This window comes from Ischnura elegans, assembly GCF_921293095.1.
Source record: "Ischnura elegans chromosome 13 unlocalized genomic scaffold, ioIscEleg1.1 SUPER_13_unloc_3, whole genome shotgun sequence".
In the NCBI taxonomy this organism is placed as follows: domain Eukaryota; kingdom Metazoa; phylum Arthropoda; class Insecta; order Odonata; family Coenagrionidae; genus Ischnura; species Ischnura elegans.
Window position 1 is genome coordinate 4,569,607 of NW_025791659.1, and position 20,665 is coordinate 4,590,271.

The 20,665-nt window shown below is 38.3% G+C and overlaps 2 long non-coding RNA genes across 2 annotated transcripts; both read left to right on the top strand.

The window, feature by feature from the left end:
* The first annotated feature begins 3,349 nt into the window (after positions 1–3,349).
* On the top strand, positions 3,350–8,361 carry LOC124172945. Its single transcript, XR_006868325.1, has 3 exons — positions 3,350–3,439; positions 6,996–7,140; positions 7,918–8,361. It is a non-coding gene; the product is annotated as an uncharacterized LOC124172945 (long non-coding RNA).
* Positions 8,362–11,030: 2,669 nt separating this feature from the next.
* On the top strand, positions 11,031–19,718 carry LOC124172862. The gene is made up of 2 exons (XR_006868301.1): positions 11,031–11,080; positions 19,175–19,718. It is a non-coding gene; the product is annotated as an uncharacterized LOC124172862 (long non-coding RNA).
* The last annotated feature ends 947 nt before the right edge of the window (positions 19,719–20,665 follow it).

The window sequence follows — 20,665 nt, forward strand, 5'->3', positions numbered from 1 at the left end:
TGAAATTCTCTCGCGTTAACTTGAAACTGTACCAATTAATTTGAAGATTTACCGATCAGAGGTTGCCTAAGTTGGACGTATATTTTGAATGAGGTATGGGTGTTTGTTGAATTCTTTTGTGCTTACCAATATTTTAATTCTTGGAATGTTGACCTAAGGGGTTATATATTCTAGAGAAATGGACGTGAATGTACATTCAAGAATATCTATATCATCAAAACCAATGAATGAATAGCCACGCAATGAGACATGTTGAATGTGACAATGGACTTATATCAATAAATATCTCTTTTTCTAATTCAAAATATGCCTCGACATATGTGAATACATAACCCGAGTATCCATTCACGAATTTGGTAGTAAAAAATGTCAATGAAGTCTGTGATGCTGTGTAAATAAAATTTCATAACATTCCTACATCCTCGAGAAAACATTGCTTTGCTGCAGATAATATGATTATGAAGGAAAGTATGTTTCACTTTTTATTGCTGCCTTTCAAGACGAGATCTTATATCATCATGGTGAACATTCAAATGCATAGTCGAAAAACGAAACAGAAACTCGACTCTAGTTTCAAAATCACATAAACATGTTAAACGTGATATGGAGGCATACGGAAAGAGTACATTAAGCAAATATTGAATGAAAACGCTTAAAATGCAATGCAAGGTATAGAAACTAGCATTTGGCCGGCCAAACGACATGAAAATAAAGTCTTTCCTTACGAAGGCTATTGACGCCAATGTAAACAGAATTTTGCTATCATATTCAAGTATCTTTAAGGAAAATTCTAGAACATAAACGCATAAATAACCTAAGAACTTAACAATTAGCTTGTATACAAAATCAACATAAATTATGCCAACCTGTTCAACCACTTACTGTGTTGTAATTATCATGCGACCGATAGAGTTAAACTTCAAAATATAAGTAATGGGTCATCTCCATCAATACTGATTCGATATATTTTCAGGGAAAAGACATATATTACGTGTCTGGTTATTTCTTGAAACTTGCCAGTCTGCTGCTGTGTTCTCACCAAAAAATTAGTTCCTATTAATTTCCGTAACCTAAATATATTCATATTTCAGCTTCAATAACAGCCGGTGCAGCCATATTTATTCGTCCGTAAAGGACACTTTAGCCCTAAAGTGAGCTCCGGTTGGGCACTTTACGGTAAAGTGACGATTCGGCCATTTTGCTTCTAAAGTGACGTTTATGAAACGGAAAAAGCAGACTTTAGCCCGGCTAAAGTATACTTTAGCCTAAAGTGCCGTCTATGAATCGCACCCTTAGTTCGACCTCTCAATGAAAGGGTGAAAGATTAAACATATACTAAATGTGCCTTAAAATGGTTAGAAATAGGCAAACAACTCGTGTAATTAATGCTCCTGATGGTTATTTAACTATCAAAAATTTTATGATGATCATTTAGACATTCGAACTTTTGATGAACATGAAGATGTGGGTAAATTATTTACTGATACCTGGAATGTATTAAGCATTATTTGAATTTTTGCGCAGGGAAATGTTAATAACCACTGGAATAAATATCATAGAGAAGTTAACATAATAATTAAGCGCACATTAGTATTTTTGATTTCTTGTGTGATGATACGCGTAGAAAACTGTAGGATAATACAAATCCCAATAAAATGGTCAGGAGTAATAAATGCGTCAGAGTACCGTTAAAGATTGCCTGAAATACATAAAAATAGAGTAATATGCATTGATGGTGTTTAGTAATCAATTGGTAAAGGGAAAATCTAGCAGATTATCTTTCAGGCAAGTTTTAGCATTTTTTTCTCTTTCAGGCTTGAATTCCGATTTTCTTTCTCGTATGTACAACGTCACGATCGGTATTTTTGTGTACAAGCCAGAATATTCAGATTATCTATCTCAGAAAAGGGTAGTTTCCTTCATCAAAGGGAACGAAAGGCATTGATTGCGATTCCTTACCCACCATTAGTGTATTCATAATATACAAATTATTTGGTTTTAGAAATCCCAGTTTAGACGAATAGCAATGGTAATTTTTATCCTCATTTGAAAAAGGCCAGAAAATCGCATCCATGCGATGCCACTCCACGTGACGTCACAAGGGACCTAGTTTCTATATGAGTAGATAGGAGTTTTACATCGTCTGAGATAACCAATGCATGCATGTGACACAGAACTCAGGGAAACATGTCTAAATAATCACCTATTAAAACTGGCTAAGGTCGGAAAGTTTTCTTCGTTTGATAAGGTATTAATAATCCTTATTTAAGCCAAGCGCTACCAGCCAGCATGGTACTCTGCTATCTGCTAGCATCCTGCGTCGTATCAGCGCTAAGAGCCTCGCCCCAGGGTCACCTCACTTGCGGCAGAGGGAACCAGAACGACGTCACACGGAGTTTTTCCCGGCATTCATACTTACCCGTCGCGTTTTCGCGCGCTCGAAAATTTTCACTTTTCATTTTATCGCTAAAAATAGATATCGTCATTAAAAAATCTAAAAGTGTGAAATTTCTACTCCAGGAGTAATAATCTTTCGATTTAGGCAATAAAAAAATAATAGGAAACATCGCTATTCACGGCGGTCATTGCATACTTTTAAAATATTCATTCTCAAATCACTTCTACGGCAGTTGCATAACAAAATTACTTTTATCGTCTTTTCGTTATTTTTGTAAGCACTTACGTGTTCTTTCTTCCTGACTTCGTATCCAGTCTCCACTGCTCTCGTATGACTCCAGTCATCAAAATACACAAATACCCTTTGCTAACTGAATCATTGCCGGTGACATCCACTCAAATCGTATAGTCAAAATATAGCTAATGTTTAAGCATGAAAATAAATTTTTGGCGATTATGTACATATTGGTGTAGCGATACTTTAATTCCGAGCGTAACTTAATTTGAAAAAAGTAAATTAACTTTTAAATAATATGCCCAACCTAACGTGAACGTGTTGAGAAAAAAAGAAAATATTTAAGGATTAGAAACTCTTTAGCTGATAGCGGGAATCATTCTTGCATTGATTCGTCCCGGATGTTGGCTTGCACGTGATTAAACAATGATTCGACGAGTGATTCACGAATCGAAAGCAATGCAGTTAGAACATACTCCGTTGGCCAAAACACGGATGTTGTTTTTCCGTTCCCGTGGCAACTGTTTTCATTCTATCAACGCGCCGCAGGATGTTCACTTTTATGCGAAAAACACCGTAAGTGACGCATGAGCGCAAGAGAGGATTGCGCATCTAGAATTTCCGCCCTTAATGAAAACAAGTTAAGGGTCTACGGAGTCAAGTTTGCCTATAAATACGGGAGAGAAATCTCAATGTTTCACTCACGATCACCGAGTGCCACGAACAAGAAGCGGACAGCAGAGCATCAGCAGCAGAACAGTGCAAAGCACAGCCGTTGGCTTGGACCGAAGAGGGACCATTCCTTTGGTAAGCAAGAATTTCTTCACCTAAGTCCAATTTTGAACTTACAAGGGGAGACCACGAAACTTGCTCCGCCTTTTTCAATGCCGTATTTTTGATGGCATTCGGAATGGTGAACACATCCCTGAACTAGTAGTGGTTCCGTTGAATGGGCCTTTTTTTTTTGGCCGTTTGGCTGTAATTAATTACTTTCATGCGGTACTTTTCACAAGCCGCCTATAGTTTTATAATATCTCATCACCCAGCAGACGGGTCAGGTTCGGTAGTGACCACTGAACCAACCTTTAGCTGTAAATTGTGCTGTGATAAGCCAGGAAAAACCGAGCGGAGACGTAGACCATACCATCTATATACAGATTTTTTCAATGAATTCTCTAATTTAAAACTTAGAAAATTAAAGACAATATGGAAATTATTAATGTCCATCACCCAGAGAACCAGGGTTCGGGGCATCGTGATTATTGTATATTTTGTTGTCTTCATTGTGATCATACTGCGTCAACTTTTTCATTAATTTTTAATTAAATTTTCATTAATTTTTAATTAAATTTTCATTAATTGCGACTAGCATAAACATCATCATCATCATGAGTCAACAATCCTAAGATTGGTTCGACGCAGCTCTCCATTTCTCTCTCCTATCCGCTAATCTCTTCATAGCTACATATTTATTCTCTTTTACATCCTTTATAACCTGTCCTATATAACTCATTCGGGGCCGTCCCTTGCCCATTTTCCCTTCCACTTGTCCTTCAACGATTGTCTTCATCAGACCATCGTGCCTCAAAATGTGGCCAACTAAGTTGTCCCTTCTTCTGCTTAATGTTTTTAGGAGGCTTCTCTTTTCTCCTACTCTCCTTAGCACTTCATGGTTACTCACACATCATTTTGAAACTATTTTTTTTTTCATTATACTGGCGTTTATGGCATCAAGACGGCTTAGCCTAAGTCCAATTTTGAACTTAGTCTAATTACGGCTTAGGCCCGTTTCACATGGACGTGAAGAGCGGTCGCCGTTGCTCATCTATTGTTTGTATGCTGTTATTGTATAGTTTTGGTTCGGTTAGATATCGAAGCAGCATGATCACTGAACCAACCTTCAGCTGTAAATTGTGCGGTGGCAAGCCAGGCACGACCGAGCGGAGACGTAGACCAAGGCATTTATATGCAGATTATTTCAATTAATTTTCTAATTTTTTGTCTAAACTCGGAAAATTTAAGACAATATGGTCTTATAAAGCAATTATTAATATCAAACCCGTTCTTGGAGCAAGTTTACGACACTCGACTGACGCTCACGTGAAAATAGCACCTAGGGAGCAGAATTAATATGCCACATACTCGTGGCGCGCTAGTTATAACTCGGTTAGGGGAAGTGCACTGCGTAAACGTACCACTGCTCCGTGTGTATGTGTGTGTGTAATTCGGCTTTAATATCTTGAGTTAAGCACCTTCTGATATATGACAGTTACAAGGCCGTAGCCAGAAAATATTTTCGGTGGGGGGTTTATGGAATAGTAGGCAAACATAAAATTATTTTCATAAGATAAATAAAATAGCGTATACGGTTAAATATACATATTTATTATAAACCCTTGAAGGAAAATATGAAAATATTATTATAAAATTGAATTTAGACTTCTAGCTTTTCTTTGCAGCGACCAAATGAATTAACTCCTCGCTGTCGATGTGAATTCTGCGGTCCCTCAGGAGGTGCATAAGTAACTCACCTCTCTACTAATTCACAGTACTATTATTTCACACACTGCACTGCAACTACAAACACTGCACCTACAAAATCGCTTAGATAATTATTGAATTAAGTCCCATTGGACTGCTAGATGTGCCTGCGCCACTATATAATATCGTCGTGTGAGCACCAAGCGAGCATAAAGTATCTATTTAAATTTTATTCATTTCGGGGGGGGGGATAAATCCCCCTTGATCCCTCCCCTGGCTACGGCCTTGGACAGTTTTGTTTTTTTTTTATCAGGCGCAAGATAAAACGGATGAATCGAAATAAATATAGCGAAGCTAAGAAAGAGTTTAAGCAGATATTTTTTCTACTCGTGAACGTACTACATTCAAAATCTTGGGTTTTTCATGAGCATGTGAGCACAAACCCTGAAAGATTGACCTTGTGGTTTGTTAATCTACATCACGAATACAACACGAAGGCATGATAGAGTGTAAAGGCCGTTTTACACGGTACACGGAATTGCGCAGTCTGACGTACGTGTGAAGGCGCAATCAAAATTGCGTCGTGTAAAGCGGTGAATTGCTAGAACACATGAGAGAATGCGTAGATGCGAGACGGCAAAATAGCCCCTGTTCTAATTTCGTTCATGCATTCGCGCAATTCCACGCCATTTTAGAAATTATTGCCGCTCTAACCTGCGCAATTCCGTGTACCGTGTAAAACGGCCTTAAGGATTGGTCGGACATGCTAGCCTAAAGCCCGCATGACACTTCCCAATTTATTGGCCAATCTATTGGATATTGGATTGTGAGGTCCAACTGACACGCACCAATTTCTATTACAATATCCTTTTCACAATATTGCACACAATTTCTCGCCCAATTCGAAATTTAGAACAGGTTCTATTATCTCGCGGCCTACCTCCAATTTGAAGTCAGTTTCGTTGACTCCTAGTGACCAAAACAAGAAGCTCCTCGCAAAGAATCAGTTTTGGTTGTAAAACATTGTATTTGTTCCGAAAATTCGCTTGAAGTTTCTGAAATGTGGACGGCAGAAGTTGTTTCAATACTGATTGAACCGTGAAAGTCACACGAGTGCTTATGCAACGCCAAAATCATCGTAATACAGTGGCGATCTCCAGCGGGACATTAGAACACTACTTCGGCCAATATTGGTGCAAATATTGATACTTGTCGTACGGTACGTACCGCCCATATTTTAAACAATATTGCGCGCCTGTTCATTGGTCAATAAATTGTAAAATGTCATGCGGTCTTTAAACTAGCAACTTACGGTCATAAATTACTTGAGCGTGTGGTGCGGAGGACATACAGTTGCCCTATCCGCGCAGTACCCGCCTGTCGCTTGTCAGGTGTTTTTAATCAGCGATCGCAGGTTCCAAAAAAACCTGCCCTCGTTTTTTAATGTTTATATATATTGAAGTATACCGAGATTAGCCACGGAGATTACTTTTGACAGAGTCACCCGCAATGCACTAATAGTGCGAAAAATCCACAGAGGAAAAATCATTCGCCTTGACCGGGACTCGAACTCGGATCCCTCCATTTCTGGCCGAGTGCTTTAGCCAGTTAAGCTAGCGAGGCGCCATTCTTCCCTGTGGAAATTTGTGGACTATACCGGACAAGGTGGTATGGATTGCTGAGCATATGATGCGACCAGCAGACCCGTAATCCGAAAGCTCTCGGCCAGAAATCGAGGGATCCGGGTTCGAATCCCGGTCAAGGCAAATGATTTTTCCTCTGTGGATTTTTCGCTATATTTTTATGAGAGAATATTATGATTATCTAGTGTGTAAGTTAACCTTCTAATACATTCATTTTAATATATTTCACTTTATTTCAGTTATCTCCAAGATTCTATTGCTCAAAATTCAAGCACTAAGGAAACAGGATCCCTGCATTGCCCTGATAGCGGTTTACAAGCCATTCCATGTCCTTGATGTCGCAGTGGAGTTTTTCGTAGAGAATTTTGACAAAATCTAGGAATCGTAAGTAAACTCCATAGCCATTTTTTTCAATCCTTACTAATGTTTGTCCATAAATTAATTTCCATGCCAAGGTTCCATACACCAACATAATTTTTAGAAGATATTATTTGGAATTGTTACTGCAAAGTACCTCGATATATGCATTTTTGCCTATTACTTTTCCTATTTGTCAAATCATTAAATTCGATATAATTTCCCAAAATCATTTTCTCTGTACTTACAAGCATACATCGCCAAAGTTATGTTCGGGATCTGCATGCGGATGTTATTAAATGAAACTATTTAGGCAGGGTGGAAAAAGTGTCACGGCATTCTTCCACATAGGCCCGGGTTCGAGCGATACTCGTTTGTAAAGATTTCGCGCAGCATGACATCCCTTGAGTAATCGCTACCTCTTAACTACGGTCGTGTTTTTCTCTCTTCTAATTTTTGAAATCACCGTTACATTTTATCCCCATTCGTTTTATTTAGTTACTTTGCGATTTTTTAAGTTAAATATCAATTTATGGATTTTAAACGAAACTCCGAATTATGCCTTACCACGGCGATTACTGCGGCGATTACTATTGTTGCGCGAAGTCTTTACAAGCAAATATCTCTCGAACCTGGGCCTATGTGGAAGAAAGCCGGGGCCCCTTTTTACCTTACCTGTATAGTTTCAGAAAATAACATCCGTATCCAGATCCCGAACATCACTTTGGCGATGTCTCCTTGTTAGTCATTTTTATGGGAGGAATATCGTTGTTTATTCACGAAAGTGTTTCATTTTCTCCACAGTTGAACATTTTTCTGAAGAATCGCTAGGGGAGGTTAGGAGATCCAGAAAGAGCTCGGAAGCAAGCTATCAAGACATTGCGAAGAAATATGAATTGGACGCAGCGCCATCAACGAGTGGCCGAAGCGTGGTTAGAAGTGAAATGCTACATCTCCCCAGGGAATTTAGCTTTGAACCAGGAGAATTCTTTCGCATAGGCTACGTTTTCACGCTAATATTTCTCCTATGATTTTATATCGGGCAGTATTAAAGTGAAAGGAAAATGAAGGTAAAATCTAAGGAGGCAACAAAAATATTAGCGAAGCTATGAAGACAGACATCCATTTGAACTCAATATAGTATCACCGTGAGACGCAGTTCTGAGCTTTCACCAAAGACCAAAAGCGTAGTTTCTCTCATCAAAGAAAACGAAAGGCATCGATTGCGATTCGTTACCCAACATTAGTGTTTTAAGAAACATAATATACAAAATTATTTGGTTTTAGAAATCCCAGACGAAAGTAAATTCGAGTACATATTAATAATCCTTATTTAAGCCAAGCGCCACCTGCTAGCTGGGTACTCTACGCTACCGCCATGCTCGGCAACAAGCAGCCTGCAATGTAGCGGCGTTCATAGCCTCGAACCCAGGTTGCCTCAGACCAGGAACGCCGACTTACAAAAAATATTGGGGAAGCCCAAACTGGGGATCTTGCCCCGGGAAATTTTATAAGTAGTTGAGTTTTGGGCTAGTTGAAGATTCTCAATTTTCAAACTGCTCTAAATACGTTAATTACAGCTTTATAATCACAAACTTTTCGGAAAAATGTAATTTAAAATATTCTTAGTAATTTGAGACTCTCAAAAACCATAATTAACTACGATAAATGACAAAGAAGTTGCGTATAGCACTGCACTGTAAGCTGGTACCATTTGGTTCCGCTAGGCGTTACCAGGTTAACGATAGGAAGGGCATGGGCGGCAGTGAGATCGAATATAGAATTAAAGTAAAAGATAATTAAAGAAATAAAAAGAGTAACTTTCCCTCACCTTTCAATTCCTTCTGAATCGTTATAAGAAGTCATGTAGAAACCATCCAGGTCCTTGCTCGGATTTCCTCCGAATTTCATGAAGAGAACGTGTTTTTCCCGCTTTCAAAGCCCGTTTCAATTGAATGATGTGAAGGTCACCATTTCCTTCATTATATGAGCATTCTATCTCTTTTACATTGCTGATTCTACATCTTCATGCACACGCTCTTCGTAAATGCTCAACCGATGCGCATGAAGAATAATTTCGTTCGCTTCTTAATTCACTCTATTTTTAATTTTCATGTCATACTTGAATGTGAATTTTCCCTCCAACACGAATGGAGCAAGCCTCAACTCACGAGATGCGGGATCTACGTTCTCAGAAAGTCTATAGGATGTAGAATTTTCTTTTTCAACCGTTGACCCGCCGTCGTTGCAAGTTTTGTTTTGGGATTTAGTTCCGCTCCATCGGAAATCCCGATTAGCAGTATGAAAGCAAAGATTTAGGATTTAATAATAAGTTTACTTCTTAAATTCAGTTGGGGCCTGCATGTATTTGAATGAGGAATCCAGGAATAGGGTGGTTTTCTAATACCATTTTATTGCCTAAATCGATAGATTATTGCTCCTGGAGAACGTGTTTCACGCGTACATATTTTTAAATGACGATATCTATGTTTCGCAATCGAATGAAAAGTGAAAATTTTCAAGCGACGGATAAGTATGAATGCTGGGAAAAGCTCGTATGACGTCATTCAGTTTTCCCCTGCCGCCGTGTGAGGCCACCTTGGTGCGAGGCTATGAGCAACGTCGCTACGATGCAGGCTTCTAGCAGGTATCGCTTGGCTTAAATAAGGATTATTAATACCATCATCAAACGATGGAAACTTTCCGACATTAGGCTGTTTTAATTTATCATTAAGAAATGTTTCCCTGAACTCTGTGCCTCATGCATGCATTGGTTATCTCAGACGATGTAAAACTCCAATCGAATCGTATAGAAACTAGGTCCATGTGATGACACGTGGAGTGGCATCGCATGGGCGCCAATCTGGCCTTTTTCAAGTGAGGATAAAATTGACCATTGCCATTCGTCTGAACTGGTATTTCAAAAACCAAATAATTTTTATATTGTGAGTACACTAATGGTGGGTAACGAATCGCAATCAATGCCTTTCGTTTAATCTTTGACGAAGGAAACAACCCTACTGGAAAGAGAGAGTTCAATCAAGTGATTCTCTGTGACTGAGATTCGTGGAAACATATGAAAGTGAAGTAAATGACTATGAGGACTGATTGTTGGCTTCCCACACCGTGGGTTTGGGTTCGAAACCGGCGGTGGATGAGCTTTACCATGACTGTACAATCCCTGCTTGAGTGCTTTATAAAATTAGTGGTTGAATAGGAAAATTTGCCATCCTACAGACTTCCTGAGATTGTGGAGCCCGAATATTATGAATTGAGGCTTGCTCCATTCGTGGTGGAGGGAAAATTCACATTCAAGTGTGCCATAAATGCCAGTCCCTCAAATATTCGCATTCCAAGAATTGACTGTATTTCAAAGTCTAAAATGGATTTATGTAGAAAAACTTAGAACCTGACGTGTGATTGCATTTTTCAAACAGGTGATACCGCATTTAAGAAGAAAAAACTTGTTATTAGATCCTAAATCTTTGCTTTCATACTCTTCATCGGGATTTATGATGGAGGGGAACTATTTCCCAAACCAAAACTTGTAACGACGGCATTTCATCGGTTGAAAAAGAAAATTCTACATCCTATAGACTTCCTGAGAATGCAGATCCCGCATCTCGTGAGTTGAGGCTTGCTCCATTCGTGGTGGAGGGAAAATTCACATGCAAGTGTGACGTGAAGATTAAAAATAGAGTGAATTAAGAAGCGAACGAAATTATTCTTCACGCACATCGGTTGAGCATTTACGAAGAGCGTGTGCATGAAGATATATAACCAGCAGTGTAAATGAGATAGAAAGCTCATATAATGAAGGAAATGGTGACCTTCACATCATTCAATTGAAACGGGCTTTGAAAGCGGGGAAAATACGCGTTCTCTTCATGAAATTCGGAGGAAATCCGAACGAGGACCTGGATGGTTTCTACATGACTTCTTGTAACGATTCAGAAGGAAATGAAAGGTGAGGGAAACTTAATGTTTTCATTTCTTTAATTATCTTTTACTTTAATTCTATATGCGATCTCACTGCCGCCCATGCCCTTCCTATCGTTAACCTGTTAACGCCTAGCGGAACCAAATGGTACCATCTTGTAGTGCAGTGCTATACGCAACTTCTTTGTCATTTATCGTAATTAATTATGGTTTTTGAGAGTCTCAAATTACTAAGAATATTTTAAATAAGTTTTTTCCGAAAAGTTTGTGATAATAAAGCTGTAATTAACGTATTTAGAGCCGTTTGAAAATTGAGAATCATCAACTAGGCCAAAGAAAAAACGGAATTTTTGGAGCAAGCTTTTCGATATTCTTCACTCACGCCTTATGTACTGTTGATAAAACAGTTTTATTATGTTCTTATGATTGTTATAGCATGTGTGTCTCATACAAAGTATGGTTATTTGACGTGACCTGATGACTTAGAATTTCATTGACATTTAGATATATGATTACCACAAACATCACAGCAACTTTTTAATTCAGGCGTCACCGCGTTAATTTCTAATTAAAGTGTATCGTCACTAGCTACGGTGATGTATTTTTTCGGAGTCAACCGAATTGCACGAAAATTCCGCAGATTAAAAATCATTCGCCTTTACCAGGATTCGAACCTGGATCTCCCGTATTATGGTCGAGGGCTTTCTCCTCCGAATGTGGCTCTCTCTGCATGAATTCGAAGGTTACTAATATTCTAACTCCCCAAGGGACGCAGCTAGGCATTAAGGCTGGAGGGGGGGTACAACTAATACCGGGGTGTGTGGGGGTATGTAATACCCACCAGGATAAGCGGTAGATGAGAGATTAGTAAATAGTGCAATTTTAATTAAACGAGCGTGATGCGCCCGCTCCCAGCGGGCTTCCTCCGCTCTTTTCAATGCAGGTCCACAGAGGGATAGGCGCGTTTCTAATTTTAAAATGTAGAAAAAAAGGCAGTGTCTTATGTACAAATTTAATTGGATTGTTCATGTACAAATTGAGGAGGTCACAGGACCTCTTTAAGCACAACATTGGAAGTAATTACACTATCCTCTGTTAAACGCACATGATGACTCATACTTACGTATCAACAGGAGACTTGAATGTGGAATCAGCCGCATTTTGATGAAAGTTATTTAAAGAATGCGAGATATTGTTGCAAATGAACAAATGTATCAGTTTGTGCGCCGTTAACGTCAGGAATATTTACCGGTTTTTTTGTTTTTTTTAATCATTTAAAAACCAATTTTAGGAAACAATAGCAATATTCAGGAAGTAAGATATGCCGTCGCGTGTTCTCTAATAAATTCTGTGCATTTTGGAACCTCATTTGTAGAATTTGGTTGCGTGTAAGTTGATAAAAATGTTAGAAAAATACATTAGAAATAATATAGTAGATTGCACTTAATTGTTGAGGCCTATACTTTGAATTCCATTATATGGTTCGAAGAAAATTACTTTGCTTTTCTACAAAACAAACACTTTATTGCCGACTAGTTTCGGTGCACTGTATCATTTTCAAGACTAGTGTTGTCTTGAAACTAGTCTTGAAAATGGTACAGTGTACCGAAACTAGTCGGCAATAAAGTGTGTGTTTTGTAGAAAAGCAAAATAATTTTATTCCAACCATATATAGAAGATTGTACAAAATGCTGAATTTTATGGCATTCTGAGGGATATTTTATTAATCCTTGGGGCGAAGCTTTGAGCACTGATACGACGCAGGATGCTAGCAGGTAGCAGAGTACCCTGCTAGCAGGTAGCGCTTGGCTTAAATATGGATTATTAATACCCTATCGAACGAAGGAAACTTTCCGACCTTAGCCAGTTTTAATAAGTGATTATTGAGACATGTTTCCCTGAGCTCTGCGCCTCAGGCATGCATTGGTAACCTCAGACGATGTATAACTCATATCTTCTCGTATAGAAACTAGGTCCCTGTGACGTCACGTGGAGTGGCATCGCATGGGCGCCAATCTGGCCCTTTTCGAATGAGGATAAAAATGGACCATTGCCATTCGTCTAAAGCGGTATTTCTAAAACGAAATAATTTGTACATTAGGAATACACTAATGGTGGGTAATGAATCGCAATCAATGCCTTTCGTTTTCTTTGATGAAGGAAACTACCCTATTCCTTGTTGTGTAATCTACAGTTTTACACTACAAGCTGAGGCAGCTAAGAATTAAGGCTAGTGCAGCCCCCCGGAACTAGGGCTTTAGGCATGTTCCTATTTTGAAGCCAGTTCAGGGCTGTGGCCAGTAGAGGCGCCACTAGTCGAAGAGCCCATCGGGGGCATTACGTTGCTTGGCTCAACATTGGATTTTTTCGGTAATAGATACGGAATATAATGTGAATACCGTCTATGTAATACGTTATTTTTAATTCAAATAACATCCAAATCAAATGCTCGAGTTAAGGTGTATCTTAAGGAACACAATTATTTAACTAGGTGGAGTAAAGGGATAGCTGTTAGGGCGATGAAACCGGGAATGAAATTATTATATTCGCTTCAGCACTGTGGTGAATTAGGAGTCAAAATAAATTGAGAAAAGAAAGGAAAACGTACCATCTTTAACTGCGGACGAAATGGGACAATTGCTCCGTTAACCAATAAAATTATACCAGGTACAGGCACTTCTTAAAATTTTTATTAGGGAAATAAGCAACCATGAATCATGGGCGTAACCAGAAGGGAGCAGCCCCCAGCCCCCCCTAGGGCTAGTGGGGGTTTTAGGCGCAACTAATACTTACGGGTATGCAGGTATTGCATATCCGCCAGGGTGAGCAGGAGTTGCGGGGGCCCTCCTCCAGAAAAATTTGAAGAATAATGGTTCAAAATTGCGAGTTTTACGGCTCCCTGAGGGATATTTGATTAATCCTAACATTATTCTATGTATAAGTAATACTGATCCCATTCAGTAAAATGGATTAAACTTAAAAATTTCTCAGAGCTCTTGGGGGGGAATGAAAGGTGAGGGAAACTTAACATTTTTATTTCTTCTTTATCTTTACTTTAACTCTCAACCGTTGGCGTGCTGTCCGAGAAACCTCTGTGTTTTTTTTAATTATAAATATTTTCAAAATGACTGTTTTTAAATACATTAGATTCCGTTTAATGGGTCCACCGGTTACTTGGGGCAGCCGCTTAATTTGGGCAGATCTTGAAGAATAAAACCCAATAGAGGAATATCCCAGAGTATTCTCCGCTTAATTGGGACAGCATGCCGCTTTATTGGGCCATGAGTCGGCGACATACACTCTATGCTCGCGACGAAATTAATTTTTTTTTGTTTTCAGAGTACTATTTTTTATATTTTCCTCCCTTGAATTACTCTTATTTTTCACGAATGTTCCTATTATTTCACTATTTTAAAAGTTCTTATTGTTATACTATCCGCAAGAGGATAGGACTTTTCTTTAATAGGACGCATTAAAAGAAATTCATTCAGCGGCGCCCGAGACTGTGAAAAGTATTTTTTACAAAAATGTTTTAATTCTTTAAAATGATAATAAATTAACTGAACTCGCTGATTTATTTATCAAATTAATAGTTTAATACACTTATGTTGCATTATAAACATTCTTCAGTCTTCTTTCTGTCATTTCAACATTTATTTATGCCCATATACAGGATAGTTCGCCTAATTGGGGCATAGTGCACATGTCCCGATATGTCCCAATTAACCGGAATCTACTGTACCTATAATAATCAATAGGTTCAAATTTTTGTATGATAAACTTGAGGAGTAGTTTATTTCAACTTGAGTAATTTATTTTTATAATTTCATTTTATAATTGCCTTTATTTGCGTATACAAACTTGGTACTTCTAAGCCATATGGCTTGTTAGAAGGTTCCAGTTATTCAATACAACATATAACACATGGGGAGCATAGCTAGTAATACATTAGGAGGAGTTTATATTACATGTTTCAACTTCAACTTTAGAGACTTTTAAACAGAACTATGATAATTTAACATATTTTGTACATGTCAGATTAAAATAACGAAATTACATGTTTACAATATCACTATAAGGATTAACGTATCAAAGCGATTAAACACGAGGAAAATATCACTTTACACACTGTATTTTAATCTTTCATTAATATACATTCACTACAAGATGGCTCTATTTCTAACAATCTCTTGTTTATCTCTCATCACCATAGCATCAAATCGCCACAATAAAATCAAAATATAAACAAACATGCTCACATACAAATAAAACAAACAACAAATGAACTCAAGAACAGAAAACAAACTAAACATTCACAAAATGATTTCAGTCATAAATACACATACATCAGGAAATAAAAGGATATAAAAATATTAAAATTAAACGTTTTTATTACTTAAATCTGTAAAAATTAATTCGATCATCGGTCCCAGAGACGTCACGTCTCACCAGCAGAATGCGTCAAGTAAAGGAATATAAACGAAATAAATTCAATTCTTTCCTATTATTATCTGTTCATTTTATCTCTGCGGGTCAACTTTCGTGAGATCCCGGACACTCTCGGAGGGCCTCGCTGAAGGGGGAGGGGCCCCGCTGAAGGGGAAGGGGTAGTACCGAGAGAGAGAGAGCAGGAGCGACCTTAACGTTGCCAAATGTACATAGCCGCCCTTGTGTCTCACCGAAAAGGTGTGACTCACACGTGGCCACAGATATTTTGGGCCCGGCGGCGAAACAATGCATACAATGTATTGAGGATAATCCCATCTCAGAAGCCAGGATATTGTCCGCTAAATGCGAGACCGCTGGTGAGAGGCATACATAGGCGTAACATTCTTATAAACGGGGAGTGCAAGGGAAAAGGATTTGGCAACACAGCTAGCAGATTCACGAAGTTGACACGACGGAAGTCTGAGAGCGACTGACGTTCCGAAGTGCTAGACCACGCCTACTGTCTGCTGATTGGCAGAGGGAAAGTCACGTGTAGATAAACTTTCCCTCCTCTCACCCCAACTCGGTTAAGCCACACCAGCTCACCCGCAAAGATAAAGTGAACAGACCTTAGTTAGCCACCTTTCTTTGGCATTTAAGCCGTCATTTTGAATAATGGTGAGATATTGACGCTTAAATACGGTAACAATAACACAGGCCAACAAAAAACTTTTCTTTGAAAACTTTTTTATTTTGATGGCTGATTTTTATAGGTTTTTATGCGCCGAATCCAAACCTGGCCTCAGTTTTTTTCTATCACCCATAGTTTCCAAGCAATATGTATTTTAATATTTAGTCTAATACTCCTATACGGTATATAGGGAAATCAATGAAACACTGTGTTACATCATAAAATTGTTTGCATTTACCGTTCGCTACATCGTGATAAAATTGTTTGTATTTACTACAGCGTGATAATGCAGGGTTCACTTGTCAACTGGAATTGGTCTACATTTTCTTCCTTTTTTTTCATGAAGCTTCTTGTGTAGCTTTTTCTGCGATGAATCGCTTGCTGAACTTCAACCAACAGTAATCCCCGTCTTTCTTCTTCGTTCTTTAGACCTAATATCTTCGTTCATTAGACCTACTTTTTCAATTTTATTTTAACTTCAATTTTATTATAACTATAAAAAAGCTGTTAAATTCTAAAGATATTGCTTAATTTCATAAATTTAACTGTAAAATGTGAATAAATGGCGGGCGATACAACTTAAAAACCATTATATTTGGATTCAGCAACTTAAAAAACACAAGAATAAGGTATTTTCAGTAAAAAAAAATTTTCATTGTTGGCCTGTGTAATTCAAGTGTGTTTGTTATCAGTTCTTGGGTCGTGTTTTGAATTGCTTTTTTTACTGAAAAAATTGTTTCGTATTGGGAATGCATAACATTAAATATAAGTTTTATAATAGCTTAGATGATAAAGAAACATAAACTAAAGCAATAAAAATGCCGTCGCAACATTTCGTGAATATTTGATTTATATCGGTCTCCCAGAGCCACTGGTGGCGTAACAAATTGTAACGATTTCAATTATCCACTACTCACTTTACAAATACTTTTGTTACACTTTGTAAAGAAATTTTATAATTTTAAAACTCACGTGCAAAAACAACATCAACAAGCCGCCATGACTACTACAATCCCATTTGTTTTAACCCGTACCACCACTCACTGAGCCACTGCCGTGAACTGCACCAGTGAGGACCTTGAGTTCTGCCGTATTCCTTTCCTCCGGTCTCTCTCAATACACCACAACATTAGTTTTTCTCCCGATCTTTTTTTTTATAACACGTCCATCTCTTCCTTCTCTCAACACACGACTGTCCGTTCAAATAATCTCTTGGTCTTCTCTCGCTATCATTACTGCCTCCCATTACATCTACATCTTATACATAATACCCTGCGAGCCACCTCTAGGGTGTTTGGCAGGGGGTGATCAATCACCAGCATGCAGCATGCATTTGGACTCTCACATGCACACCACACCGTCCAAAAAACGTCCCGTATAATAACAAACTATACTACTATATGCTGTTAGAAATAGAATATAGAATAGAAATTCAGAAACATGCATTAAGTTTTACATAGGTTAGTAGGCTACACTACAAGTCATGCAATTTATTTACGAGTTCTATTGCTGCCGTTATAATCTCTTATGGATCGTGGAAAAAATGACATTCGGAATCTGTCTGTTCTGCAATCTATCTCTCTTATTTTATTTATATGATCTGATCTTCCGTAGTACGTTGGCGTCCGCAAGATATGGTTAACTTCGTCAGAAAAGACACTACTCTTGAATTTATCTAAAAGGTTTAGTCTATATTTCAATCTACGGTCCGACAGAGATTCCCATCCGAGTTTATCTAAGAGGTCAGTTACACTAACAAGACTATCGTAACGACCTTTCACATACCTGGCAGCTCTTCTTTGCACGCGTTCTAACTCTGTTATTAAGCCTTTTTCATGAGGGTCCCAAACACTGGCAGCGTACATCTACATCTACGTAATACCCTGCGAGCCACATCTAGGGTGTTTGGCAGGGGGTGATCAATCACCAGCATGCATTGGACTCCCCATTACTGCCTCCTCGCTGCTATTGTTAATTTTAATTCGTTTAAATAAACAACATGGCAGCTTGTTTACAAAATATCTCACGTCACTGGTCGAGGGTTAAATCTATATTCGATCTCCCTGCCATCCAAGTCCTTCCTATTCTTACTTTAAAATTAAAGTATACCGGCACTAGCCACGGTGATGAATTTACGGCAGGGGTCTCCAATTTATTAGGCCACGAAGGCCGCATTCCAAGTTACGAATCGCCCCTCGGGCCGGATAGCAAATTTGCCGATTTGACTGAAGTATTCGATACCAACGTTCACTGAAGTATCCGGTGGCGTATTTCTTATTCACGAACAGTTGAAGGCAACTTGGACGTGCACATAGAGGTATCTGGAGGGGGCATAAGCGCTTAGGTGAAGCCAGGCATAACGGTACTTTTGCGCATTTAGCCATCATGCAGTGCCCCGCTTCGTCGATTTGCCGTAAGCTTACACGTTGAGTAAATATTGTTTTTTTCTGAAACCAGTGGCTACAGAGGTCATATAAAGATACGTAAATATTTATTAGTGTGTTTATTTTCATGGATATTATTATCTACATCCGGAAACATTCCGTTAGGCAAATATATGCTATTTAAACTTTGCATTCGCAGATGGTTTGCTGCTCCGCTTACGGGTGCAATAATCGCACGGAAAGAAAGAAAACAGGTCTTACTTTCCACCGGTGAGTAAAATATAGAATAAAATAGTCAAAAAAATGCAATATTGCGTGAGATGTTCGCTACACCTGATACATATTGAATTTGTTACCTACAACGTGCTCGCGTTTGGGGTGCCTCTATGGACGTGCAGTACAGCGCAGCAACGCTCCTAGCGGCGTCTCACAGAGTTTAAATGGAAAATGTAAATTTAATAGAATATCTTACCGCTGAGGAAATGAGAGCAGATATGTTTACCAAGGTTTTAAATCGCATAAAAAATATAAAGTGTATGCAAGGTTTAAGCATAGTTCAATAATTGGTTTTGTGTAATTTTTTAACAGTGTCATTTCAATATTTGTGTTTGTATTTCAGTTGATGGATTCGTAGAAGATCTGGCTACGTCATTTCTGAGAACTTGGAAGACGGAATTACCCACCAACCACTTATGAAGGGTCGACTGAGAAATGCATGAAGGGTGTCTTGTTATGTAGGGACGGATACGCAGGATCGTCTAAGAATAGGGCATAAATCGCATAAAAAATAAAAAGTGTATGTAAGGATTAAGCATGGTTCAATAATTGTTTTCATGTAATTTTTTAACAGCGCCATTGCAATATTTGTGTTTGTATTTCAGTTGATGGAATTGTTGAAGAATTTATTTGTGTACTTCTATCAATTGCATGCTCTTCTCACTGAATTCATACTATTTTAATTTTGCTCAATGTCAACGATATGAAGATTACTTATGTATTTTTGTGTGAATCATCTGCAATACATCCTCAACTACGGGAAGGGTGTTGATGTTTGTGATTTTCAGATGTTCGTTGCTTGGCGACCTAATATATTTATTTATGTTCACCTTGTGCAACAATACTCTTCTGATCTGATGTTCATTAAATGAAGTGCCTGTGTTGAAGTCATATTTTTCATTTTCCTTAAACCAGTGTCTCCTATACAAGTTTGCGTAAAAGAAAAAAAAACAGAAACGAGAAATATAGTTACGAGCATTATTTAGGTTCGAGTTTTGAGTTCGAGGGTAATTTGCAGGGTAATGTGTTCGCATGGAAGCAGATGGAGTCGCAACCGATGATTACCAGAAAACAATAAAACGTTTCTTCGACCATTGCAGTGTTTTCTCTTGGCTGAGGTCGGAGGAAGCAATTATTTATGTCTTCATTCGCACGGATTGTTTATGGATCACTGCTTCTTCATTTTAAGCATAAATATATTATTTTATCGTTTGATAACACATACTTAGACAAATGGTAAATAAAAATAATTCCGTATTCGGATCCTTTTCTTTATAATTGCTAATGTATTGAATAAATCTTATAAAACGCATCATCAACTATCAGTAGCGATTGACTGATTATTTTTGTGTATAAATGCACGGTCATCATCACTGGTCAACAATCCTAGGATTGGTTTGACGCAGCTCTCCACTCAGTTCTCCTATCAGCTAATCTTTTCACACCTACGTATTTCTTCTCTTTCACATCTCTCTGTACTTGTTCCATATATTTTGTTCGAGAAATGCACGATACTAACCAAATAATATCAACCCAAAGAACGTTTTATAAGAATATGAGAAATAATATCTCCGTGACGACGACCCACTGGAACGAACTTAATGATTTCAAAGCTATTAAATTCTTAATTTGGATGATCCGTCTTGTACCTCTTGAAGACTGCACAGCAAATAAACGTTTCCTTCTGTTTTAAACCGTATGATCGTTCTTTGCGAAATCGGAATTCAAACTCTGGCGGCCTAATTCTACACCGGATGGTAGTCGTTGGAGCGGTCATCGCAAAGATGGCAGCACGGCCGCGGGACTTCCCCCACCTCTCTACTTTTCGATCACG